The sequence below is a fragment of the Bos taurus genome, chromosome 11 (genome assembly GCF_002263795.3).
Source record: "Bos taurus isolate L1 Dominette 01449 registration number 42190680 breed Hereford chromosome 11, ARS-UCD2.0, whole genome shotgun sequence".
NCBI lineage: Eukaryota > Metazoa > Chordata > Mammalia > Artiodactyla > Bovidae > Bos > Bos taurus.
In genome coordinates this window covers 29,291,129-29,316,260 of record NC_037338.1, presented here as the reverse complement: position 1 = coordinate 29,316,260, position 25,132 = coordinate 29,291,129, and the positions used below count along the sequence as shown (strand labels likewise).

Sequence of the window (25,132 nt, the reverse complement as noted above, 5' to 3'; positions counted from 1 at the left end):
AGGCTGCCCACACCTCTGTAAATAGTCCCTTCATTCAACTCTCTCACATGATCCGTTTTGGGCACGCCATCTGTTTCCTGCCGGGCCCCTGCCTTATATACCAGGTATGGCGGCAGACCCAACAGTGCTCCCGGCAGCTCTGAGAATGTCTGTGGGGGGGCAGGAGCCAGCCAGGTGCAGCTATCCTGTTTCCTCAGCATTGGAATACTCTGCCCTGTCACTCACTAAGGGCATGAAGATGGAAAGTGAGGAACCTCATGCCATGACCCACAAATGCCTTAAACAGAATGTCATGTACTTTTTTTCTGGGGCAGGGGCAGCGGTGCTGCACGGCATGTGAGATCTTAGTTCCCTCACCAAGGATGGAACCTGTGCTCCCTGCAGTGCAAGTGTGGAGTCCTAGCCACTAGACTGCCAGGGAAGTCCCTGTCACACTCTTCTAAGACTCCTGGCCATTGCTTCACGCAGATACCTGTTGGATACCTGAACGTTCTCCTTGGCAGTGCCCTTCCCTTCCAGATGCCAGCCCCAACTCTCAGATTCCTGTTATTTCTTTTTCATGATGCAATTCTGTAGTACCCATCCACACTTTCAGCCCAAGCGGGCCATTCCCTGGGGGCTTCACGTTTCACTCTCGAGGACATATCCTGGTCCTTGCCAACAGAAGCACTCGTTCTCTGGGGAACTCCGCCACCAACTGTAAACTAACAATTCCCCTTCTGCATTAAGGCTTCGTGGGGCTTCCCTGGTGACTCAGTGGTAAAGAATCCACCTGCCAGCGCAAGAGCGCAAGAGACTTGGGTTTGATCCCTGGGTCGGGAAGATCCCCTAGAGAAGGAAATGGCAACCCACTCCAGCATTCTTGCCTGGGAAATCCCAGGAAATCCCTCCTCCCATGGAGGAGCCTGGCAGGTTATAGTCCATGGGGTCGCAAGAGTCAGAGATGACTTAGCAACTAAACAACAAGGCATCAAGGACTGGAGTTATCCACCAGGTGTAAAAGGGTCTCAGGCCCGCCCATTGGCAGGGTCTTCTTATTGGCTACATGTTGCAATCATCTGGAAACCTACAGAAAATACAGATGCCTGGGCCCCATCTCCACAGGATGTGACTGAGTTGGTCTGGGGTATGATTGGACATAGGAATTTCATGGCCAGAGCTGGGAATCCCTGACCTGCAGTGCTCTGCAGCTTTTTTTAGCAGTGACACTGAGGTTGGTGAAATCTTTCCAAATCAGTCCTTCCCGGAGACTCCAAGGCCGATTCTTGCTATTTGAGGTGATTGTAACACAAGGTATCTTGAAATGCCCTGTGGTCCTAAGAGGAAGCGACCTCCTTTATCCTCAGAACCTTCTGAGGCCTGACACGGAAAGGGCCTTGTCCTCAGCCCTAGAACCCTCCCATCCATCATAACCAGGCTTTCCTGCCCCCAGGTGGGATTCTCACCCCAATCTGCCTCCCACAACAATTTTTTTCGTTTTGACAAGCTCCTCCGTCCATGGGATTTTCCAGACAAGAGTACTGGAGTGGGTTTCCATTGCCTTCTCTGAAAGATACATTAAAAAAAATCATCTAAGAAGACATGTGTAACCCACTGGAAATTTCAAGGCGGTGAGTCACATTCCTGGGCCCCCTCAGATTCTTATGTAAGGTTGAGTCACTTTTTGTGAGGTCCATGCATAGCAAAAGGCAATTGGAAGCCTCCCAAGATATGTGGATGAGTGTGTGTGTGTGTGTGTGGTGAGTGTATGAGAAAGAGAGAGGTTATTTGCAGCTTTAAGAGACTGGCAGTAACTCTGAATTAACTTTAGAGATTCGTCAGGAGACACAGATGAAAGATAATCAGGAGATCCTGGAGGTGGTGAAGCCATCAAGGAAATTTCACTTCTGGAGCCCCTAGACCTCCTCAGTGGAGTCCCCTGCATCACCACAGGCCTCACTTTTTTTTTTTTAAATAATTTCTTGAGCCACCCTGTCCAGTTGGGTACCACTAGCCCCCTGTGGCTGTGGAGCACTTGACATGTGACTTGTCTAGTTTGAGATGTGCTGTAAGCGTCATACACAGATGGGATTTTGAAGACTTAGTATGAGAAAAAGAATATATCTCTTTGAGCATTTTCTATATTAGATGTTGAAATGACAATATTTTGGATATATTAGATTAAAGTTAATTAAAATTAATCTCTGTATCTTTTTTGCTTTCTTTTTGGTGTGGAACATTTTTAAAGTCTCTATTGAATTTGTTACAGTATTGCTTGTTTTATGCTTTGGTTTTTTGGCCATGAAGCACATGGGATCCCGGGTCCCCGCACCTGGGATTGAGCCTGCACCCCTGCATGGGAAGGTGAAGCCTTAACCACTGGACTGCCATGAAAGTCCCCTTCCTGTTTCTTTTTACCTGGGGTCCTGCCCCAAGCATCACCAAAGTGAAAACAAAGGGACAAAGACAACAGAATAGACAACAGTGACTACTTAGGAGTCAAAAATCAGATGGGGAAGGGGGCATGGACTTCACTGGCCAGATAAAGTTGAATCCAACATTGCACTGGATTGGATGGTGCAACCTAAAGTTCATGCCCACCTGGAACCTCAAAATGTGGCGTTATTGAAATAGAATCTTTGCAGATGTAACTGGTTAATTTAAAATGAGATTTAACTGGATTAAAGTGGACCCAAAGTTGAGTGGCTGGTGCCCTTGTAAGACCGCATGAAAATCCAGACACGGAAAGAAAGAAGGCAGTGTGTTGAGGGCAGCAGGCCTGAAGGGAGGCAGCCTCATACCAAGGACTAACCAACAGAAGCCACGGAATAAGGAAGGACTCTTCCTGGAGCCTTCAGAGGGAGCGTGGCCCTGCTGCACCTTTATTTTATTTACTTAATTTTTGTCTCTGCCTCACCGCACGGCATGTAGGATCTTAGTTCCTGTGCCCCTTACAGCGGAAGCATGGAGTCAACCACTGGGCTTCCCACTGACCCCTTGATTTTAGACTTCCAACCTCCAGAATTGTGAGAGAATAAATTTCTATTATGTTAAGCCACCCTGCTTGTGGTAGTTTTTTATAGCTGCCCCAGGAAACGAATATACTTAACATGAGAAAAAGAATGTAAAAGGGCACATCGATAATGTTTTTCTGTTGATTAAAAGTTGTGTTGTGTGTTCATTTGTGTTGATATAAATATATTGGGTTAAATAAAATGTATCATTAACATGAATGTCATTTTTCTTTTTTTTAAAAAAGTGGCTATTCGACAATATTAATACAGATGCAACTCTCATCTGTGGCTTGCATCTTATTTCTATTGAACAGCGGTGTTCTAGAGGGAAGGAAACACCGTGTGAGACCCTGGGGTTCTTTATCCGAAGAAGAGAAAGTTGGTGAAACTTTGGAACCAGAAGCCACAAAGGTGGGAAGGTCTTTTTTTCACAGAGCCCAACAGGAGAGTCAGCATTTCAGCATGAGGTGAGGCCTGGGGGAGTGTGGAGGGGCTTGGAGGGGATGACAGGAGAGATCAGAGAGTTTCTTCATTTGTAGAATGGGAACTCTGTGCTGCTCCTGGTCGGGAGTGAGGGTGGAGGTGAACTCCTCCTTGGAGGACAATCACCCCTCCCCAAAAGGGGTTCCTGCTCAGGGAAGGCCAAGCAGGCAGAAGGCAGGCCGGTTGAAGGGGTCTCTCTCCCAGGAGCCAGAGCCTCACACGTCTCACTCTTTCAAAGGTGGCGGCCCACAGCCTGGCCACGGCTCTGGAATGCTGCCTGAACACCTGGCTGCAGCCAGTGTGGAGAGGGGTCCTGGGGTTATCCAAACAGCCCACTGGCTCCAGAGGGTGGCAGTCGGGGGACAGAAGGTGGGGAGAAAGAAGCCACCTGGCTTAGCCAGGCCAGACTCTTGTTTTCCTTGGCTGGAGCTGGGATTCCTCCCAAGGTTTCTGCCCTGAGACAGCAGTGAGCTGAGCTGGGTAGCAGCCCAAGGCTCTATTTCACCCTGTCTGGGCAGGAGAGGAACCAAAGATCACCCATGGGATGTGTGAGGTATGCAACTCTCCCTTAAAGAGTGTGCTATGCGATTGGAAGTGAGAGTTCAAGGGGGTAAGGAGTCAATGAGCTGCCAGCCCTGACCCCCAAACAGCCCATTTCCCAGGGTTCTTTGGTTGCAGGCAGCAGGCTGGAGTGCTCCAGTTATTCTGAAGGCTTCAAGGAGGGACCAGAGTGACCTTGAAACTCCTCTCTGGAACCCACCAGAAGCACCCCTCACCTCTGCACCACAGCACCCATCATTATTCCTATTGCTGTTACCATTGGATGACTTTCCTAAAAACTCCCCAGGTGGGTCAAGAGCTCAGGTCACCCAGATTCCCCCACACAGATCACCTGCACTTAACCAAGCCCCTGTATGTCTGCTGTAAGGGACACCTGGGCATCCCTCTTCTGGCCCTGAATTGTCATCCCTGGGGAATTTGTCCTAGCTGAAATGCCAGTTCCCTCCAGGTGGAGTAATACAGCAAGTCATTCTCTCTCCAGGTGTGTCCTGAGTGCCACGAGGCCACGAGCCAGACCTGGTCCCGGAATGTGACACAGAGGGAGCTGTGCTTTGTAAACCCATGCTGGTGGGAAGTTAACTCTCCCATCTCCCCTTCTGGGCAGCTCTGCACGAGCTCCTGGGGCACAGGGTGGGCGTGGGGTCAGTGCCTGTGCTCAGGCTGCTCACAGGAGCACAAGTTATGACCAGAGAAGTACTGGCCAGGCCAAGGGCTCTGGCTCCCGCCACTGTGTGGGACCGACTCAGCGTGCTGTCAGAGCCAGGGTAAGAGCTGCTTTCTGACCATCCAGGCCCCTGTGCTGGGGTCTGGTGCCTCCGCCTTTCTTAGCAGGGAGCCTACTTTCCTCCTGGGGTCTTCTCCAGCTCTCAGGCTTCTTCTCCCATCTGCTTCTTATCTTTCCCTCCAGTGTTTAGAAAGTGTCATCTTGAGTGGCGTGGGCTGTGAGCAGCTTGTGGGAGCAAGGAGAGGTTTGCTGTGAGGTGATGGGGGTCCCCTGGGGCCTGGTTTCAGAGCTCAAAGCTTGTCAGCCTTGAAGGAGCCACCCAAGCTCAGCCAGTGCTGCCAGATTCCCACTCCCTGGACCCCATAAACCCACCTCTACCTCACCTTGGGGAAGTCGAGATTCATAGTTTCGATAGATTAAGGAGAGATGAGATGTTTTCTTTGTCCCTCGACTACCCACCCCCCAACCAGCACATTTTCAAACAGGAAATCAAGGGACACCCACTCTGTTTTTCTTGGGCAGAGCGAGACCAGAAGACTGACTCCATCTGTTTAGGATGTTGACCCCCTGGCTGCGCTGTTCAGACAGCGGTCCTACTGGGGCAGCCCTGGATCTGGGGTTTGCCCTTTCATGGGATGCACAGATTTTAAAAACTAGTTGCCCTGGGGTTACAGAGACCCCCCCTCCCCCACCTGCTTTCTCTCAGAGCCTTGAAGGACCCAAATCACCAGCTCCTAGTCTCCTAGTCATTGTCCAGTTCTCGACAGTTGAAAGGAACAAATGGACTTTAACTCCAGCAATGGGGGTGTGAGTAGAATGGGATGGGGTGTCTTGACACTGGGGGCCCAGGAGCTGCTGATGGAGCTCCCTGCACCCCCAGCAAGTTATTCACAGTTCAGCGCCTTCCTGTGGGCTTTGCTTGGTACCTGGTGGAGGCAGAACAGGGAGACTGATGTTTCCTCCATATCTTTCTAGTCTTATGATTCTTATAATCAGACCTGGAAAAAACATCTTTTTCTTTCTTCATTTCTTTGAGAAAGCAAGATTGGCTTAAACACAAAGTGATCACTGGGGCTTTTGGAAAGCAGAAAGAAGAGAGAGCTGGCCTTTTGAGAATAATTATTCATTTCCCCTGCTCCATCTCCCTATCCCACCCTCGTGGCTCCCGCCCCTGCCTCATCAGGAGAAATGCCCCTGCTGAGGTCTTGCCTCTGGAGGAGATGGGAGACCAGGTAACTATCCCTGGCCCCTGCCCCACAGCATCAGAAGCGTATTCCCTAAGAGCCCAACCGCTTACAGAGACTCAGAAAACCTTGGCCAACCTCTTGGCCCAGCCGCTGGCCTCAAAACTAGGCTACGTGGCCCGTCCAGGACGCCCATAAATCCCCCAGTCGGCAAAAAAGTTGCACTCTGGAGCCTGCTCGCCCCTTTGCTCATAGGCCTGGCTGCAGGCCCTGAGCTGTCCTCGGCCAGTCTAGAAATCAGTGTAAATAAGCACATTTATCTGGGGCAGACCTCATTCTCTGGGGACTAGTACCCCCTCAGAGGCATCAATAATCAAAAAAGTCCAATGTACCCTTCGGGGGCCACAGCTCTTCCCCACCAGACAGTTGATATTTAACTGATGTCTGCTGTTCTCCACAGGGTTTTTTTTAACATGTCACAGGGTATCAGTAGAGTTCTGGGCTTCCCAGGTGGTACAAGGGTAGAGAATCCACCTGCCAATGCAGGAGATGCAAGAGATACAGATCCTTGGGTTGAAAAGATCCCCTAGGGAGGAAATGGCAATCCACTCCAGTATTCTTGCCTGGAAAATCCCATGGAGAGAGAAGCCTGGCGGGCTAGAGTTCATGGGGTCACAAAGAGTCAGACAAAATTCCAGCAAAAGAGTTCCAGCGAAGTGTTAACTCTTTTGTGCCCAGGGCAGAGAGTGGTGGCTCTCCTAATACCTACCGAACCTGTTATAAGCCCCCCAGAGGGTAGATGCACATATACCACACATCAAAAACTCAAATGCCCTGCCTTCTCTGCAGCCAGAACCAAGCACAGCTTGCAGATGGGTATTCTGGGAGTTGAGGTAAGCTGGGAGTGGTGTGCCGCTCACAACTGCTTCAAGTCTGGGAGGGAAGAAGGAACTTTTGTCTCGAGGGCTGCAGAAACAGTGTAGCAGCCTCAGGGATGTGAGATGTCACCATGAGAGGTGGCAAGAGTTGGCAGCTCGGGTGGGATTTGGGGCCCCAGCAGGACCACGCAGCAGGTGTGGGGCAGATGAAGCTGACATCTCATGAAGTAAGTCTTCAGATGCTGGGCATGCTGTGTAGGTGGCAGGGAAAAGCATGAGAGTCCTAGACACAGCCCAGGCTGCCCCAGGTAGCTCAGGAGCATCAGGAGGGAGGCTATGGGCCAGACTGGCCCATCCCAGCTCCTCCGGCTACCCGGCTTCAGGCCATCGTCCTTGCCTCAGTTTCCTTATCCATGGCAGGGGGATGGTGATGCTGAAGAAAAGATAGAAACACAAAGGCTGTGGAAAATGCTTAGTGCAAGAAAGGAGACTACGGAGGAGGGGTGACTGCTATGGGGCCCCTGGCCAAGTCTCACCAGCTGAGTTCCATCTTGGGCTTAGGAGCCAGCAGGTTTATAACCACAATCTCAAGATGGCTCTGGAACCACAATGCCCAACAGGCGAGCACACAGCCTGTTTTTTGTCTGTTGGCCAGGGGCCGCTCTGCTTCCTGGGGTGGAAGGGGAAGGGGGATCTCAGGAGCTATTGGTGGACTGATATTGCCAGAGAAATCTGGCTGGCCTCTCCCCCTCACCCCACTCCTTCCCACTCGTGTGTTTGGGATTAACATGTATCCCTTGACCCTATTCATTTTTCTACTGAGATGGAAACTTGGCCGGCTACCAGGCCTGGATGTGCTCACGGTGTGGCTGGGCTCCAGCCAAGCCCACGGTAATTGTGATCACATGTGAGGCTTTCTCTGGGCGCTGGGGCCCTGGGAGATGCACAGCTGCCAGAAGGAAGGGTTGGGGCCCTTAGCAGTGTGCTGATGGTGCGGCCTCGGGCCTCTGCCCTCACCTCTCTGGCCCTCCGTTTCCTCATTCATAAAATGGAAGGATTGGCTCATGGGACCTCTGAGAATCTAAGATCTCAGGGGATATGGACCGGCTTTCGGCTTCCCAGCCCTGGCCTGGCCTTCCACGTACAGAGAGGGAGACCTTGGCCAGGGTGAGATTGAAGGTGCTTACAGAAGGGTCTGGAAGGAGAGACTGAGAGTATCCTAGACAGTCTTCACCAGCTGCCCCATGGCACAAGGGCAAACCTAATACCCTTTCCCCATTAGTCTAGGGGCTGGGGCTGCTGCCCGGCATGATTGAATCTATACTCTGGAGTAAGATATCATATTGAGAGGATTGTTGTGGCTTTTACTATTCACCTTGGAGGTTCAGAAAGCCTGAGAATAAGGAGCAGTTGAATAGCTTGGCTAATGGGTACAGCCAAGAACAAGGGTAACATTCTGAACCCTTGGTCTGAGTAGAAGTGGTGAGGAGGTGAGTTTCTCTACCTTCACATAATCCCTGGGCCTTCTCCTCTCCCCACTTTCTGCTTACAGATGTCCCCCTCACTTCTCCCTTTGTCTTTCTCTCTCTGATTTCTTCTTCCTGTTGCCTTTTTCTTTTCTCCGTATTTCTTCCTTCCTCCTTTGTAGTAAAAGAAGCCAAATGACTCCTTGGAAAGAGGATGGCTCAATAGTCAGGTGGCTTTGAGCCTCAGGCTATGAACCTGGGAGAATGCTATCCTCACTTTGGCATTGTTGGGAAGATTAAAGAGGATAATCTATAAAACAGCTTCAGGCAGTACATAGAAAAGTGTCAATAAAAGGCAGCAAATACTATGATTTCCCCAAAAATATCAACTGCAATGTGTCTTCAAAGATTATTTGTACTTGATTAACTTCTGTTCTGATTGTTCATACAAATCAGGTAATGTAAACTTGTTTTGCTCCTTGCTCTTATAAAATGGAATGGCCATATTCAAAGAGAATGCTCTAGACTTCTTCGTGGCTTCTGGCTTTTTCCTGTGTGTCAGCAGTCCTGGAGGGAAAGAAGACTCTCCCTGGAGCTGGCCCTTTTGACCATGATTCTCTTGGATCTCAGGATGGATGAAGGCGGGGCAGAGGGATTCTCCTGTCTGGAAGAAGTCTCAAAGGAGAGTTTTGATGTTAATCTAGTGGTTTCAAGGTCACACACCTGAGAAGGCTCCTACCAAACTAACAAAAACAAACCTAAGGGCCATTTTGTCACTTTATATATTAAAAAAACAAATTTCACTTTCTAGGAGAAAACTTTTACATTCCAGAGGGATTCCCCCCACCCCGACACGACACACACATCATTTTACATAGCTTCATTACCTGTGCCAGTCAGGATTTAAAAACCTGTGTATTCTGGGATTTAGGGGAGAGGGCTGGGTGAGGGAAGGTCAGGGAAGCCGTCAGACCCCATAAAACTGGGAAGTGCCAGGTCTGCAGAGATCACCCAAGCCACCTGCAGCAGTGCTGTGGACAGCTTCCGGGAGCTTGCCTGGAGGCCACAGTCAACCTCACGCCTGTCCGGGCCAATTCATAGAAGGTGGACTCTCCTGTCTTTGGTCTAGGAAATCTTGTATTAGTGACTCTATTGCCAGGAACTTACTTAGAACTGTGCTTGCAAGGAAGGTGGGAAACTGTAGACCCCAGGGCTCTCAGCTGGCGGCCGAGGAACGTGGAGTCGTGTGGGGGTGCTGCAGTCCTGGCCAGGCTAGAGGACCAGCACCCCTTCAGCGCATGCTTTCCTGTCCGCTCGGCCAAGTGGCCGCTCCTATTTCCTCGGCCGCACTTGGCAGGGACAAGGTGTTCATGAGCCACTGTGTCCAGGGAAGCGGGGAAAGGGCACAAGAATAGAAAAGTCCTAGAGGCATTTTACAACATGTAGAGACATGAATAAAGGCAGTTAAAAAATAGTTGTCTTTGCCAAGGGCACATTATGAAGTCCTGGACTCATGGGGAGAGGAGGGGATTGGATGTCTAGAGCAAACAGCTGTAGGGGACCCTGGGGAAGCCACTCCTTCCTGTGTCCTCTGCTTCTTCATCTGTTAAGTGAGTTGGCTAAAAGCAAAACCTTAACCTTCTGTGATGCTCTGATTTGTTAATCTGGGTGAACAGAGATATGATGCGCTTGGCATTATTAGGACATGACTCTTCCTGTCTCCTCTCCTGCTCCCCTGGATTCTTCCCTCCGCCTCTGAAAGGATGCTCAGGACTCTGTGTCCTTTGGAGACAGACAACCAAAGGGAACTCTTTCCATGACCTTATCATGAATTCTCTTAAAATACTGTTCCATCTTGATCTTAACTTATACCTTTTTTTTTTTTTTTTGGAGGGAAAGGGAAAAAAAATTTAATTCAAGTAAAGTTGACTTACAATATTATGTTAACTCCAGGTGCACATTATAGTAATTCAGCATTTCTATACATAACAAAATGATCATGATGATAAATCTAGTTACCATCTGTCACCATAGAAAGATATTACAATATCATTGACTATATCCCCCTGTTGTATATTTCATCCCCATGACTCATTTATTTGTAATTGGAAGCTTGTGCCTCTTAATCTCCCTCTCTACTTCACTCATTTCCCTACTCTTTCTCCCCTTTGGCGACCACCTGTTTGTTCTCTGTATCTGTGAATCTGTTTTTGTTTCATTATATTTGTTCATTTGGCTTGTTTTTCAGATTTCACATATAAGTGAAATCATATGATATTTGTCTTTCTCTGATTTATTTCACTTAGCATAATACCCTCTAGATCCATCCATGTTGTCAGAAATGGCAAGATTTCATTCTTTCTTATGATTGAGTGGGCTTCCGTGGTAGATGATAAAGAATCTGCCTGCAATTCAGGAGACCCCAATTCGATTCCTGGGTCAGAAAGATCCTGGGGAGAAGGGATAGGCTACCCACTCCCGTATTCTTGGGCTTCCTTGATGGCTCAGACGGTAAAGAATATGCCTGCAATGCGGAAAACCTGAGTTTGATCCCTTGGTTGGGAAGATCCCCTGGAGAAGGGAATGGCTACTCACTCCAGTATTCTGGCCTGGAGAATTTCATGGACTGTATAGTCCATCGGGTTGCAAAGAGCTGGACACGCCTGAATGGCTTTCACTTTCATTTTTTTACGACTGAATAGTTTTCTGTTGGGCTTCCCAGTTGGTGCAGTGGTGAAGAACTGCCTGTGAATGCAGGAGACTCAAGAGATGTTATATATCACATCTTTTTAGTCTTGAGGCCTCTTGAAAGCATCTTGTGTTGATGCTGAATAGTAGGACACTGGGGTGCAAGTTGTCTTGGCTTGCAGGTCTCAGGTCTTACAAGAAAAAGGTGCAAGGGTCCACTCCCTGGTTGGATGTTGAGGTCCTTTAATGGACTGGAACCTGGTGGTCCAGAGTCGACCGATAAGAAAGTAAAGGAGAGAGAAAGAGGCTGACATTCCTTGGTTTACACAGAAAGCCAGTAAAGCCCCTGACACAGGGCTTGATCTGTTCATGGAGGCCTCAGGCGCCCTCTTGATGGGATGAAGGCACACAGTGCCTTCTTGAGAGGGTCTTAGAAGCCCAGGCAGGAAAGTGGACTCAGAGAGCCTCTGTGCTCCAAAGAAATAGCCTGACAGAGAGAAAGAGAGAGAAAGAAAGATAAAGAAAGACACGGGGACCAAAGCTCTGATGGAGCAAAGGTGTTTTATTCAACATTGTGTAGGTATTTATACTGTCTTACAAGATAGCTATTTTCAGCAGAGATAAAATCAAAACTTACAAGTTATCAAGGAAACATGAGGTCATCCACATGAAAGAGAGAGGGTTGTAAATAATCACTTTTACCATATGGTTCATAAGAAGGAAGAGGGTACTTATCACTGTATAGAAAAACTAAAAAAGGAAATGCCTGGATTCCTCAGCCCCTGGGAGAGGCTTGCCTCTCCTCTTAATTCCCAAATATTCAGGAATTAATAATGAACAGAGAATTCCTGACAGATCCAAAACAGCACACAGGAAGCCTCCTGTTAAATGCTTCCTGACAGGTGGGGAATGAGGTGTATGCTTATGTGGCCTTTATGTCAGCACAGGAAAAGTGTCTTGCCAAGGGGCCCTGCTGCCCGGGACCTATATTTTGAGCAATATGCTTGTATTAGTTTCTTAGACTGCTGTAACAAATTACCACAAACTTGGTGGCTTGCAATAACAAATTCATTTAGTTGTGGAGGCTCAAGTTCTGAAATGAAGGTGTCGTCAGGGCTGCACTCCCTCCAGGTGCCGTAGGGACAGTTCTTGGGTCCTCTAGCTTCTGGCGGTGCCAGCTATTTCTTGGCTGTGGCCGCATGATACCAGCCTCCCCCTCCATCTTCCCACAGCCTCCTCTCTACACATCTCTTAGAAGGACATGTTTTTAAATTTAGGACCCGTTTGAATAATCCAGGATAATTTTATCTCAACCATATCTATTAATACAAAGACCTTTTTTTCCCAAATAGTCACATTCACAGGTTCTGATGATTAGGACACAGCTGTATCTTTTTTTCAGATTCACAGATTGACCTACAGTAGTGCTTCCTCTCTTCCCCAGGTGATTGGATGAGACGTGGGCACCTGAGCTCCAGACAGCCAATCCATAGGCTGACCTGCCCACCTCAGTGTGGTCCAGATTGAGGATGGGAGCCAGCTAATCAAGGTGATACTTTCTGGAATTGGAACAGGGGAAACATGGAGAGGTTGAGCTGGTTAACAGCTGGGCCAGAAGGTGAAAGGGTGCCATAGGTTGATGCCTGGGGCCAGCAGAAATTGTGAGGGAGCAGGTGCCAGAAGTAAAGAGAAATAAAGCAATTAGCAGAGAGGAGGATGGAACAGACACAGAGGGGGAGGATGTGCCATGAGGGAGACCTTGCAGCTCAGCGGAGAGACAGAGGAAGACCTTCTGCTTCTGGGGACTGCTTTGGTTCCTGGCAGCCTTTCAGATGCAGGGTGAAGCCTGAAAAAGAGAACTCTTTCCCTGGGGCACTGGCGGGATTATTTTCCCTTGGGACCCGACAAGAGCCTGAATGATGGTGGACATTCCTCTTCCTGTAGGTGGAAGCTGAGGTTCCCATGGAAGGCTCTTTGTGACGATGTGATGAACCATCCCTCCCATGCTCCTTAGTGATATCACATCACTGCTTTTCTCATCAAGAAGTGATGTCCTCTCTCCTCTCCTGGAATCCCAGCTTGGAGACGTGCCCTGTTAGGCCAGTGGGCCATTCGCAAATGTGATGCAAGCAGAGGCTTGAAACCCTCCTTTGTGTGAGGTTTGCCCTCTCTCTGTTGTGGTTGGAGTGGAAACGAGGATGTGAGCGAGCCTGAGCTCATCTCCTGAAGAGCCCACATGGAAAACCGAAGCATCCCAGCCTGAAGATTGACAACTGCTAGTTGCGTGTGTGAAGACCTCTGAGCCTATCCAGCCCGAATCAGACCACCAGATGACTGCAGCTGTGTGAGAGACCCCAGGCAATACCACCGGCAGGGTTCCCAATGAACCCAGCCACATTGTTGACCAGCAAAATCATGAGCCAGGAAAATGGTTGTCATTTTAAGCCACTAAATTTGGGGTAGTTCACTGCAGAGAATGGCAGATACCTGAAATACAGTCCCTATGTAGCCAAGCCTCCCACACCCCCAAGCATAGAGTCAGCCCCTGAGGGCAGACTCCTGGTGACTCTTAGGAGTGTGTGACAGAAGCTGTGGTCTCCCATAACCGTCATGCCCTTTATCTTTTTAGTAATGGAACTTTTTAGTAACGGCACAAGTCCACCCAACTAAGAACCATCTTTCCTGGTCTTCTTTGCCACTAAGTGTGACCACATTTTTCACCAGTGGAATGGAATGAAAGGGATGTGTGAAACTTTGGCATTACTTTTTTTTTTTAATTGAAGTACAGTTTATTTATAATGTGTTAATTTCTGCTGTATAGCAAAATGATTCTGTTGTACAAGATATATATGTGTATATATTTACATACATAACTCTTTTGTATATCTTTTCCATTATGGGTATCACAGGATATAGAATATGGTTTCCTGTGCTAAACAGTAGGACTTTGTTGTCTATCCATCCTATATATACTAGTTTGCTGCTGATGCTAAGTCACGTCAGTCGTGTCCGACTCTGTGCAACCCCATAGACAGCAGCCCACCAGGCTCCCCCGTCCCTGGGATTCTCCAGGCAAGAACACTGGAGTGGGTCGCCAGTGCCTTCTCCATATACTAGTTTACATCTGCTAATTCCAAACTCCTAGTCCTTCCCTCCCTGACCTCTCCTCCCCCTTGGACTGCATTCCTTTAAAAACATTTTTTTTGCCCTACACTTCTTTGTTTCCCCCTTGCTACCGGCAGGAATGCAGAGCTGGGGCCAGCACGGGTGGATAGTGTTCTCTGGAGCAGGGCTCCTCAAAGTGTGGGCCACAGACTGGCTGCTTGATACAGTCCATGACAAGGTGAGTGCAGAAACTGGGATCAAGTGTTGACAGATTTTTATAGCAAATCGACAAATTAATGTTAGTTGAATATGATAGTAGAAACTGAGGCTTTAAAAATGTGTGCAGGATTTTTTTTTGCTAAGTTTTGTATTGTGTTTAACCAAAGTTATGATTTATAGTAAGATTGGGCAAAAAAAAAAATCTGACTCTTCCCCACTGAGAGCCTGGGAAGCACTGTTCTATGAGATGTCAAGTTAACGACCACCCTGGATCTTAAAAGTGGCCAGAACCTGGTCAGGACTGCTCCCTTGGCCTGTCTTTTTCATTTATCTCCGAATGTTACCTTTTGCCACAAGGCAGGACACCTGGCAGCTTGGAGCTCCACAATCTAGCTTTTCAGTCTCGCAGCTGAAAAGGACAGAGGCCGCTTCCCCATAGCTCCAGTTAGAAAACTTCTGGAGAGGGACACGACCAGGTCAGTTAGTCACCCACCTCACAATTAATCCCTATGACAGGGAGGCGAGACCATGTGAAATGGCAGCTCCCATTGGACCACACCGGTGAGTGTTAGGAGCAGTTTACAAAACGCAGGGGTGCGGGCGCTGCTTTTCCTACGAGAAGGCAAGGACCAGGCAGACGAGGAACACGTCCTCCACAGGGAATTTACAGCTCTCCACCCACTCTTGTCTCTTGTCTCCCAACCTCCCAAACACATTCCCACCAGGAACAGCCCTCCGGCTCCTACACCAGGAACAAAGGAGGTGGGAGATTAGTGTGGGGGAGAGCAGAGGAAGCAGCCTGCGCATGTCCAGAGGGGAACGAGATCAGCTCCACTGGGTGAGTCGAATACAGCTCAGAATGGCTAGGGGGTGCAGAAGACGTGAGGCTGGAAACCACATCCTGAAGGGGGTTGGTCCTCAGGGAGTCCCCAGCTGCTGTAATTTAAACCGATGACTGGCTGCTGAACCAAAAGTTGAAAAGGGATAAGGCTGGAGGCTGGAGGTCAGTGAGGAGGCCGTTGGAGCCATCCAAGCAACAAATGATGGCGGCCTGAGGAGTAAGGTGGTGCAGAGGAACAAGACAAGTACATTCAAGAAACATTTAGGAGGGAAAATGGACTGGCTTCGTGGATGAGTTCATTGAAGGGGGGAGTCCTGGATGACACGTGGGGATGATGATGCCATTCATTAAGGCAGAACACCTGCGTAGAGAAGGGGCATGGCGAAGCCAAGCTGGCTGGCTTCTGCTTCTGTCTTGGACACGCTGGGTTGGAGGTGCCAGGGATTTTCAGATTCTCTTACTTTTTGCTTAAACCATGCCTGCAGTCTCTTAACTGCTTGCTCTTTGTGTTTTCCTCCTTTTAAGGGATCTGAGCAGGTTAATGTCCCAGGTGATATCCCTGCCATGGTCACAGGCTTCAGTGGTTTCCTGTTTTCCCTAGACTCTCATCTAAGCTCTTTACCCTGGCACCCGAGGCCCCTAAGATCTGATCCCTGCTTCCACCTCCTCCTTCCGAGGCTACATCACCTCTTCCTGGGCCTGTGTTCTGGCTACACTGAATCACCAACTTTCCCCAAGCCTTAGGTCACACAGTTCTCCCAGCCTGGAGTGTCCCTTCTCATGGATACATATGAAAAACTCCACTCATCCTTCCAAGTCAAGTTCACATGCTACCTCTTCCATGAGGTGATCCTTGGTTCCCCATATGGGAAGATAATCCCCCACTTTCTGAATTGCCGCTGCATCTTCTCTAAACCCCTGTCATCTTTCTCTCATGTCCTGTATGCATGACAAATAGAAGTAAGACAGTAATATAAGTAAGACAAATATAAGTAAGACAGTAGTTGATGGGCCTGGTATCGAAGTGTGTGGGGACATGGGTTATTTTTGTTTGTTTATGAAGCATCTGTTCTCCAGTTTCTGCTGTTTCTGGAACAGGGCTGACTGCTCCCACCCATGGCAAATGCCCAGGCCCTGTGAATTAGGAATTAGCTCATTTCATTCTCTGACTGCAGTGATGAGTTCAAGACTGAACTCAATTCAACAGAAGCCCAGGCAGGACTTTGGAGGGAAAGGGCAGAGGGAGCCTAAGAAAGGGAAATTAGGGGAGGAAGAGCTCACTGTTCATGCAGTATTGAACTGGAAGATGAGATTCTGGGCCAATCTACAGCCACTTTACCTCCACCAAAGGAGCACTCACTCAGGAATGGAGCCCGTCAGAGGAAGACGGGCTTGAGAGGTGTTCTTGATGCCGTGTGCACACCTGGATCAAGCGACCCTTGTACCTTTTTAGTTATTTTAGCCGACAAATTCCTTTCTATGCTTAAGACAGTTTAAATTAGGTTTCTCTCACTGGCAGACAAAATGATTTAACTACTATAAGATGCTCAAAGCACTTGTATGTATGTATGAATGAATGAATGAGTAGGTGACTTAAGGTCTCTTCCCTTCTACTACAGGAATACTCCTTTGGGAATCGAATGTCACAGCATTATTTGTAAGGATTTACTCAAGGAATTATCCAGTTTAAGTACCAAGTGTATTCACGATCTACAGGTGCCTCCCTGTATGAGCCTTAGCAGGAGGAAAAGCCGGGCATGTTTCTGACCTCAAGGAGCCAGTGCTGAGTGTTCAGTTGCTCAGTCGTGTCCAATTCTTTGTGACCCCATGGACTGTAGCCCAGCAGGCTCCTTGGTCCATGGGGTTTTCTGGCAAGAATACTGGAGTGGGTTGCCATTTCCTCTCCCAGGGGTTCTTCCTGACCCAGGAATCGAACTGGCGTCTCCTGCATTGGCAGGTGGATTCTTTACCACCTGGAAGCCACAGGGAGTCAGCCACGCATGCTTTCTGCAGTGTACTTAGAGCAGTAATGTTGTTTGCACTTCCTCGTCCCACCTGCTCCAGGAGGGCAGCCATTCTGTCCCAGTCACACCGGTACCCCTGGCACCTAGACTTGTACCAGGACACAGTGAGCTCTCAGTGTTTGTGCTGATGAATGAGTGAAACACACCTGTTGAATGAATGAGAAAACAAATCAGAAAGGAACGTCATGGAGACTGGACCCCAAAGAGGATCTGCGAGCTACCCAAGCCAGGCTCCTAGGACTGGGCCTCGCACCTGTCTACTGACCCTCTGCCCACTGATCCTTCCAATACACGATGGGAGGGCTGCAGAAAGGGCCAAAGGGCCGTTCTGGGAAGAACTGAGAAGACATCAAGAAAACAACGATGTGAGGATTCTGGGAACCTAGCGGTGATATTGGCAACAGCAGCGTACACTGTTGTTTTGCTTTTACACCTTTACTGAGATATAATTCATATGCCATATAGTTCACCCATTTAAAGTGTACAATTCAGCAATTTTCAGTATGTCCACAAAATTCTGTAACCATCACCACAGTCAATTTTAGAACATTTTTGTCACCCTCAATAGAAACACCGTTCCTATTAGTATTCATTCCCCGTTTTCCTCCAAACCACGCTCTTCCTCCCAGTCCTAGGCAACCACTAGGGCTACATTCTCTCTCTAAAGATTTCTCTGATCAGTATTTGGTCCTTGGTGACTAGCTCTTTGCACTTAGCATAATACTTTCAAGATTCATCCATGATGCAGCATATATCAGTGCTTCCTTGTTTTTTATTGATGAATACAATATATGGGTATAGCACATTTAATTTATTCATTTAGCCATTGAAGGACATTTGGGTCGTTTCCTTTTTGGGGCTGTAACAAATACTGTAATTATGATATTTTTATTAGACATATGTTTTCATTTCTCTTGAGCATTATCCTGGATGGAATTTCTGGGACATAAGGAAACTTCATGTTCACAATTCGAGGAACTGACAAACTGTTTTCTAAAGCAGCGGCCCCTGACCTTTTTGGCACCAAGAACCAGTTTCATGGAAGACAATGCAACCAATGGTTCGGGCAGTAATGCAAGCGATGGGGAGTGATGGGGAGCGGCAGATGAAGCTTCACTTGCTTGCCTGCCAGCCGCTCACCTCCAGCTGTACCAATCCACAGTCAGGAGGTTGAGGACCCCCGTTCTAGAATGACTACACCATTTTACATTCCCTCCAGCTATATTTGAGGATTCTACACCCTTGCTAACACTCATTTATCCATTTTTTTTTTTATTATGCCCTTCCTAGTGGGTATCTCATCTGGTTTTGTGCTTTTATTTGTTTTTATTTTAAACTTTTTATTTCGTATTGGGGTATAGCTGGTTAGCAATGTTGTGATGGTTTCAGGTGAACAGCAAAGGCACTCAGCCATGTATATATATCATTGGGTTTTGTGGTTTTGATTTGCATTTACCGTGTTGGAGAAGACTCTTGAGAGTCCCTTGGACTGCAAGGAGATGCAACCAATCCATTCTGAAGGAGATCAGCCCTGGGATTTCTTTGGAAGGAATGATGCTGAAGCTGAAACTCCAGTACTTTGGCCACCTCATGAGAAGAGTTGACTCATTGGAAAAGACTCTGATGCTGGGAGGGATTGGAGGCAAGAGGAGAAGGGGACGACAGAGGATGAGATGGCTGGATGGCATCGCCGACTCGATGGACGTGAGTTTGAGTCAACTCCAGGAGTTGGTGATGGACAGGGAGGCCTGGTGTGCTGCGATTCATGGGGTTGGAAAGAGTCGGACACGACTGAGCGACTGAACTGAACTGAACTGAACTGAATGCCTAATGATGCTGGGCATCTTTTCATGTATTCATCGTCTACTTGCATATCTTCTCTGAAGAAATATCTGTTTTGATCCTTTGCCCATTTTTATGTTGGGCTTTTTATCTTTTTATTATTGAATTGCAAGAGTTCTTTATGTATTCTGGATACAAGCCCTTTGTCAGAGATATGCTTTCTGCATATTTTATCTTATTCTGTGGGTAGTCTTTTCATTTTCTCAGTGGTATCATTTGCAGCACAGTTAAAAATTTTTTAGCATATTACAAAAATAATTTTATTGAGGTATGATTTATATACCACAAATTGCACCATTTTTAAGCTCACAATCCAGTGATTTTTAGTAAATTTACAGAGTTGTGCATCACTATAACCATCATCTAATTTAGTGTTAGAACATGTCTATCACCCTCTAGAAAGCTATTGGGCCATTTCCAGTTAATTGCTGTTAAACTACCAGTCCCAGCTAGCCAAAAGATTTGCCTGTTTGGATATGTTGGTATAAGTGGAATCATACAATACGTGTTCTTTTATGTATGGCTTCTTTCACTTAGCATAAAATTTTGAGGTTTACCCATGTTATAACTTGTGTCAGTAGCTCATTACTTTTTCGTTGCTGACTAGTATTCCATTGTTATCTATTCATTAGTTGATGAACATTTGAGTTATTTTTAGTTTGGAACTATTATGAATAACACTGCTATGATTCAATGTAATTGTCTTAGCTCTGGTTTCTTTTTTGGCGGGGTCTGTTCTGGGTCTTTAGTTTGCAGCTATTATGAATAACACTGCTATGATTCAATGTAATTGTCTTAGCTCTGGCTTCTTTTGGGGGGGTCTCTGTTCTGGGTCTTTAGTTTGCAGCTATTATGAATAACACTGCTATGATTCAATGTAATTGTCTTAGCTCTGGCTTCTTTTGGGGGGTCTCTGTTCTGGGTTTTTAGTTTGGAGCTATTATGAATAACACTGCTATGATTCAATGTATCTGTCTTAGCTCCAGTTTCTTTTTTGGGGGGCTGTTCTGGGTCTTCATTGAGGCACTTGAGCTCCTTTAGTTGCAGCGCCTGGCTTTGTTGCTCCAAGGCATGTGGGATCTTAGTTTCCCATCCGGGATTGACCCTACATTCCCTGCATTGGAAGGTGGATTCTCAACCACTCAACCACCAGGGAAGTCCCAGTTCGGGCTTCTATAACCAAATACCATAGACTGGGTGGCTTAAACAACACATAGGTATTTCTCATAGCTCAGGAGCCTAGGAAGTCCAAGCTCCAGGTGCTGACAGATTCAGTTCCTGGTGAAGGCTCTCTTCTTGGCGTGTAGGCATCTGCCTTCTTCCTGCCTCCTCATGTGGCAGAGTGACTGGTCTCTCTTGCTCTTTTTATAAGGACACTAATCCCACTTAAATTGAAGAAAGTAGGGAAAACCACTAGACCATTCAGGTATGACCTAAATCAAATCCCTTATGATTATACAGTGGAAGTGAGAGATAGATTTAAGGGCCTAGATCTGATAGACAGAGTGCCTGATGAACTATGGAATGAGGTTCGTGACATTGTACAGGAGACAGGGATCAAGACCATCCCCATGGAAAAGAAATGCAAAAAAGCAAAATGGCTATCTGGGGAGGCCTTACAAATAGCTGTGAAAAGAAGAGAAGCAAAAAGCAAAGGAGAAAAGGAAAGATATAAGCATCTGAATGCAGAGTTCCAAAGAATAGCAAGAAGAGATAAGAAAGCCTTCCTCAGCGATCAATGCAAAGAAATAGAGGAAAACAACAGAATGGGAAAGACTAGAGATCTCTTCAAAAAAATTAGAGATACCAAGGGAACATTTCATGCAAAGATGGGCTCGATAAAGGACAGAAATGGTATGGACCTAACAGAAGCAGAAGATATTAAGAAGAGGTGGCAAGAATACACAGAAGAACTGTACAAAAAAGATCTTCACGACTCAGATAATCACGATGATGTGATCATTGACCTAGAGCCAGACATCCTGGAATGTGAAGTCAAGTGGGCCTTAGAAAGCATCACTACAAACAAAGCTAGTGGAGGTGATGGAATTCCAGTTGAGCTGTTTCAAATCCCGAAAGATGATGCTGTGAAAGTGCTGCACTCAATAGGCCAGCAAATTTGGAAAACTCAGCAGTGGCCACAGGACTGGAAAAGGTCAGTTTTCATTCCAATCCCAAAGAAAGGCAATGCCAAAGAATGCTCAAACTACCACACAATTGCACTCATCTCACACGCTATAAAGTAATGCTCAAAATTCTCCAAGCCAGGCTTCAGCAATATGTGAACCGTGAACTTCCTGATGTTCAAGCTGGTTTTAGAAAAGCCAGAGGAACCAGATATCAAATTGCCAACATCCGCTGGATCATCAAAAAAACAAGAGAGTTCCAGAAAAACATCTATTTCTGCTTTATTGACTATGCCAAAGCCTTTGCCTGTGTGGATCACAATAAACTGTGGAAAATTATGAAAGAGATGAACATACCAGACCACCTGACCTGCCTCTTGAGAAATCTGTATGCAGGTCAGGAAGCAGCAGTTAGAACTGGACATGGAACAACAGACTGGTTCCAAATAGGAAAAGGAGTACGTCAAGGCTGTATATTGTCACCCTGTTTATTTAACTTCTATGCAGAGTACATCATGAGAAACGCTGGACTGGAAGAAGCACAAGCTGGAATCAAGATTGCTGGGAGAAACATCAATAACCTCAGATATGCAGATGACACCACCCTTATGGCAGAAAGTGAAGAGGAACTCAAAAGCCTCTTGATGAAAGTGAAAGTGGAGAGGGAAAAAGTTGGCTTAAAGCTCAACATTCAGAAAATGAAGATCATGGCATCTGGTCCCATCACTTCATGGGAAATAGATGGGGAAACAGTGGAAACAGTATCAGACTTTTATTTTTTTGGGCTCCAAAATCACTGCAGATGGTGACTGCAGCCATGAAATTAAAAAACACTTACTTCTTAGAAGGAAAGTTATGACCAACCTAGATAGCATATTCAAAAGCAGAGACATTACTATGCCAACAAAGGTCTGTCTAGTCAAGGCTATGGTTTTTCCTGTGGTCATGTATGGATGTGAGAGTTGGACTGTGAAGAAGGCTGAGCGCCGAAGAATTGATGCTTTTGAACTGTGATGTTGGAGAACTCTTGAGAGTCCCTCGGACTGCAAGGAGAGCCAACCAGTCCTTACTGAAGGAGATCAGCCCTGGGATTTCTTTGGAAGGAATGATGCCAAAGCTGAAACTCCAGTACTTTGGCCACCTCATGAGAAGAGTTGACACATTGGAAAAGACTCTGATGCCGGGAGGGATTGGGGGCAGGAGGAGAAGGAGACGACAGAGGATGAGATGGCTGGATGGCATCACTGACTCGATGGACGTGAGTCTGAGTGAACTCTGGGAGTTGGTGATGGACAGGGAGGCCTGGCGTGCTGCGATTCATGAGGTAGCAAAGAGTCGGACATGACTGAGCGACTGTACTGAACTGAACTGAACTGAATCCCATCATGGGAGCCCCATACTCATGATCTTTTTAAAACCTAATTACCTCCAAATACCTTACCCATTGGGATTAGGGCTCCAACATATGAATTTTGGGGGAGACAAATTTTCAGTCCATAATAATAATTATTGATATGATTGAATTTACATCTACTATTTTGCTGTTTGCTTTTGATATGTCTCATGTCTGTTTTGTTCCTCTGTTTCTCATTTACCTGCCTTCTTTTGTGTAAATATTCTTATAGCATACCATTTTAATTTCTTTGTTTTCAAAACTGTTATCTGTTGAATTATTTTCTTAAGGGTTGCTTTTAGGGATTACCACAGGCATCTTAATTTATCACAAAATAGGAGACTATTTGACAATTTGTCAGCATGAATTATTTAATAATTTTATATGTAATAAGTAACACTTTAAATATTTAATATTGTTATATTTAATTTATTGTAATTTAAATGCCTAATTATTAATTTAATACATTTAATTTAATATTACATTAAATTATTAAGTGCATACATATTTTAAAAATAATAGTTTAATATTTTGGCATTTGGCATGTGGTCTCCATTTGTACCCCATGCCCCAAGCCCTGAAACATGTTGAGGGCAGACCTATTTGTCTCATATCTGTATGCATACATAGAAATACTCATACCATGAATTATATATTGTGAATGCTATGATTCTATAGCCTGCTTTTTAAACTTAACATTTTGTTGTAGGCATTTTTTTTTTTTTACCATAAGCCTCTGTGAACTTTGATAAAAGCTGCATTATATTTTATTGGATAGGTCAGGCTTTAGTTAAGCACTTCTCTGCTTTAAGACATTTAGGTCATTTTCAATTTTCAGCTCTTTTGAGTGTGTTTTTGATGCTGCAGTGAATACCTTCATGTATTGTTTTCCATATTTTAGAATCTTTAGCATAAATCTCCAATAGTAAGATTACTTTGTTGAAGAAAACAAATATGTTTATAGTTCTGAGCATCTGCCACCATATTTCCCTTACGAATTATAAAGCGTAATTGTTATCTCTGCATGAGTACCGGGTGTTAGTTGAGATTTTTTTCTATGTAACTTTGTGTTCCTTTGGTGATTAGCTGGGTTGGACATTTTTCTATAAACACATTTACTATAGTCATAATTTGCTTTATGTAAATTGCTTCTTTATGCTCCTTGGGTATTTGTATATAAGGCCCTTTCTTTATTTTTTCTTGGCTGCATCAGATCTTAGTTGTAACATATAGGCTGAGTCGCCCCGTGACAGAATCTTAGTTCCATTACGGGAACTAAGGGATCAGACTCATGTCCCCTGCATTGGATGACAGATTCTTAACTGGTTCATCAGAGAAGTCCAGCCCTGTGCTTATTTTTAAACTATCATTTTGCATGTACTCTTTTTGAAATATTTCCTCCTCAAGACTTTTTAGGAAGGAGGCAGAGTATAAATAAATAAAAAGAGACAATAATCTTTTATCTCCCCTATTTGTTGTCAGTACTTCTTCCCATATGCCCCTTTTCAGTCTTTTTGTTAAATGCAGAAAATGTAATTTCTCTGTAGTCAAACCTGCTAATCTTTCATTTGTGATTTCATCGATGATTCCAGGTTTAAAAAAGACATTCTCCCTCCAGAGGTTTGCTGAATGTTTCTCTTCTACTTTCTTTATGGCGAAAACCACCAGAATATTGCACAGTAATTAGCCTCCAATTAAAATAAATAAATTAATTTTTTTTAAGTATGTAGCTGTTTAATCCCCGTAAAATTTCTCTGTAAAAACTCCTGCTGGTCTGAAAAAAGGGGATAATCTCAAAGCACAAGTTTCTCAAACTCGAGGGTTTCCTTCCCTGGTTTCCTGGGGCCTCTGCCTGGGGCCATCTGTCTGGAGGAGGGAGCACTCAACACAGAATCAGCACTTGCCTCTTGAGCTAAACCCTCCTCCAAAGGGGCAGCACAGGGCAGTGGAAAAGCAAGAATAGGAACCTGAGTCTGACACCTGGCTGTGTGTGTGGACCCTCAGCCTCCCCTCTCTGCCAAGCAGGGCAAAGTATGCCTGACTGACAGGGCAGTTGTGAGGGTGATAGAAGATGAAGTTGCGAAAGTTCTAGAACACTACGTGGCCCATCGCAGATCTCTGGGTCCTGCCTTCGCACTGACTTGGCTTCTGGGTCCCACTTTGTGCCCGGAGGTGACCCCCAAGCCTCCCACACCACACAGCACAGGCAGGCCTGCCAGAGCATTTAAGAGTATTTACTTTCTTGGGTGAGAAAACCGAGGCTTAGAAAGGTCAAGTGGTAGCACAACTGATACTCTTGACTGCTCTGATGCACTGTATCCTCCCGCATCACTTCGCCTCACTGCACCTCAGCTTCCTCAGATGTGAAATGAAACTAATCGTCCTCATTAGTCTCCACTGCTGCAGGGTTCTTTGATGATCAAACAGAAGGTACCGAAAAAGTCCACGGAAAAATCCAGAGGCAAGGTAGAGTCCCCTTGGGCCGCTCAGTCCACCCTCCCTCGCTTGGGACACAGAGGAAGCCTTGTGTTAGCTCTGCGAGGCTCCCGCCTCCTCACCCCGCTCCCCAGGAAAACCACACGGAGACTTTGTGAAGGCCCCTTGT

At 46.3% G+C, this 25,132-nt stretch overlaps 1 long non-coding RNA gene across 2 annotated transcripts; it reads left to right on the top strand.

Annotated features, from left to right (window-relative positions):
• The first annotated feature begins 6,526 nt into the window (after positions 1-6,526).
• LOC132346566 (uncharacterized) lies at positions 6,527-24,249 on the top strand. 2 transcript variants are annotated; one of them, XR_009496413.1, is made up of 4 exons: positions 6,527-6,838; positions 12,422-12,526; positions 12,922-14,320; positions 15,027-24,249. It is a non-coding gene; the product is annotated as an uncharacterized lncRNA (long non-coding RNA). The 2 variants fall into 2 exon arrangements; XR_009496412.1 differs by having other exon boundaries at positions 12,922-24,249.
• The last annotated feature ends 883 nt before the right edge of the window (positions 24,250-25,132 follow it).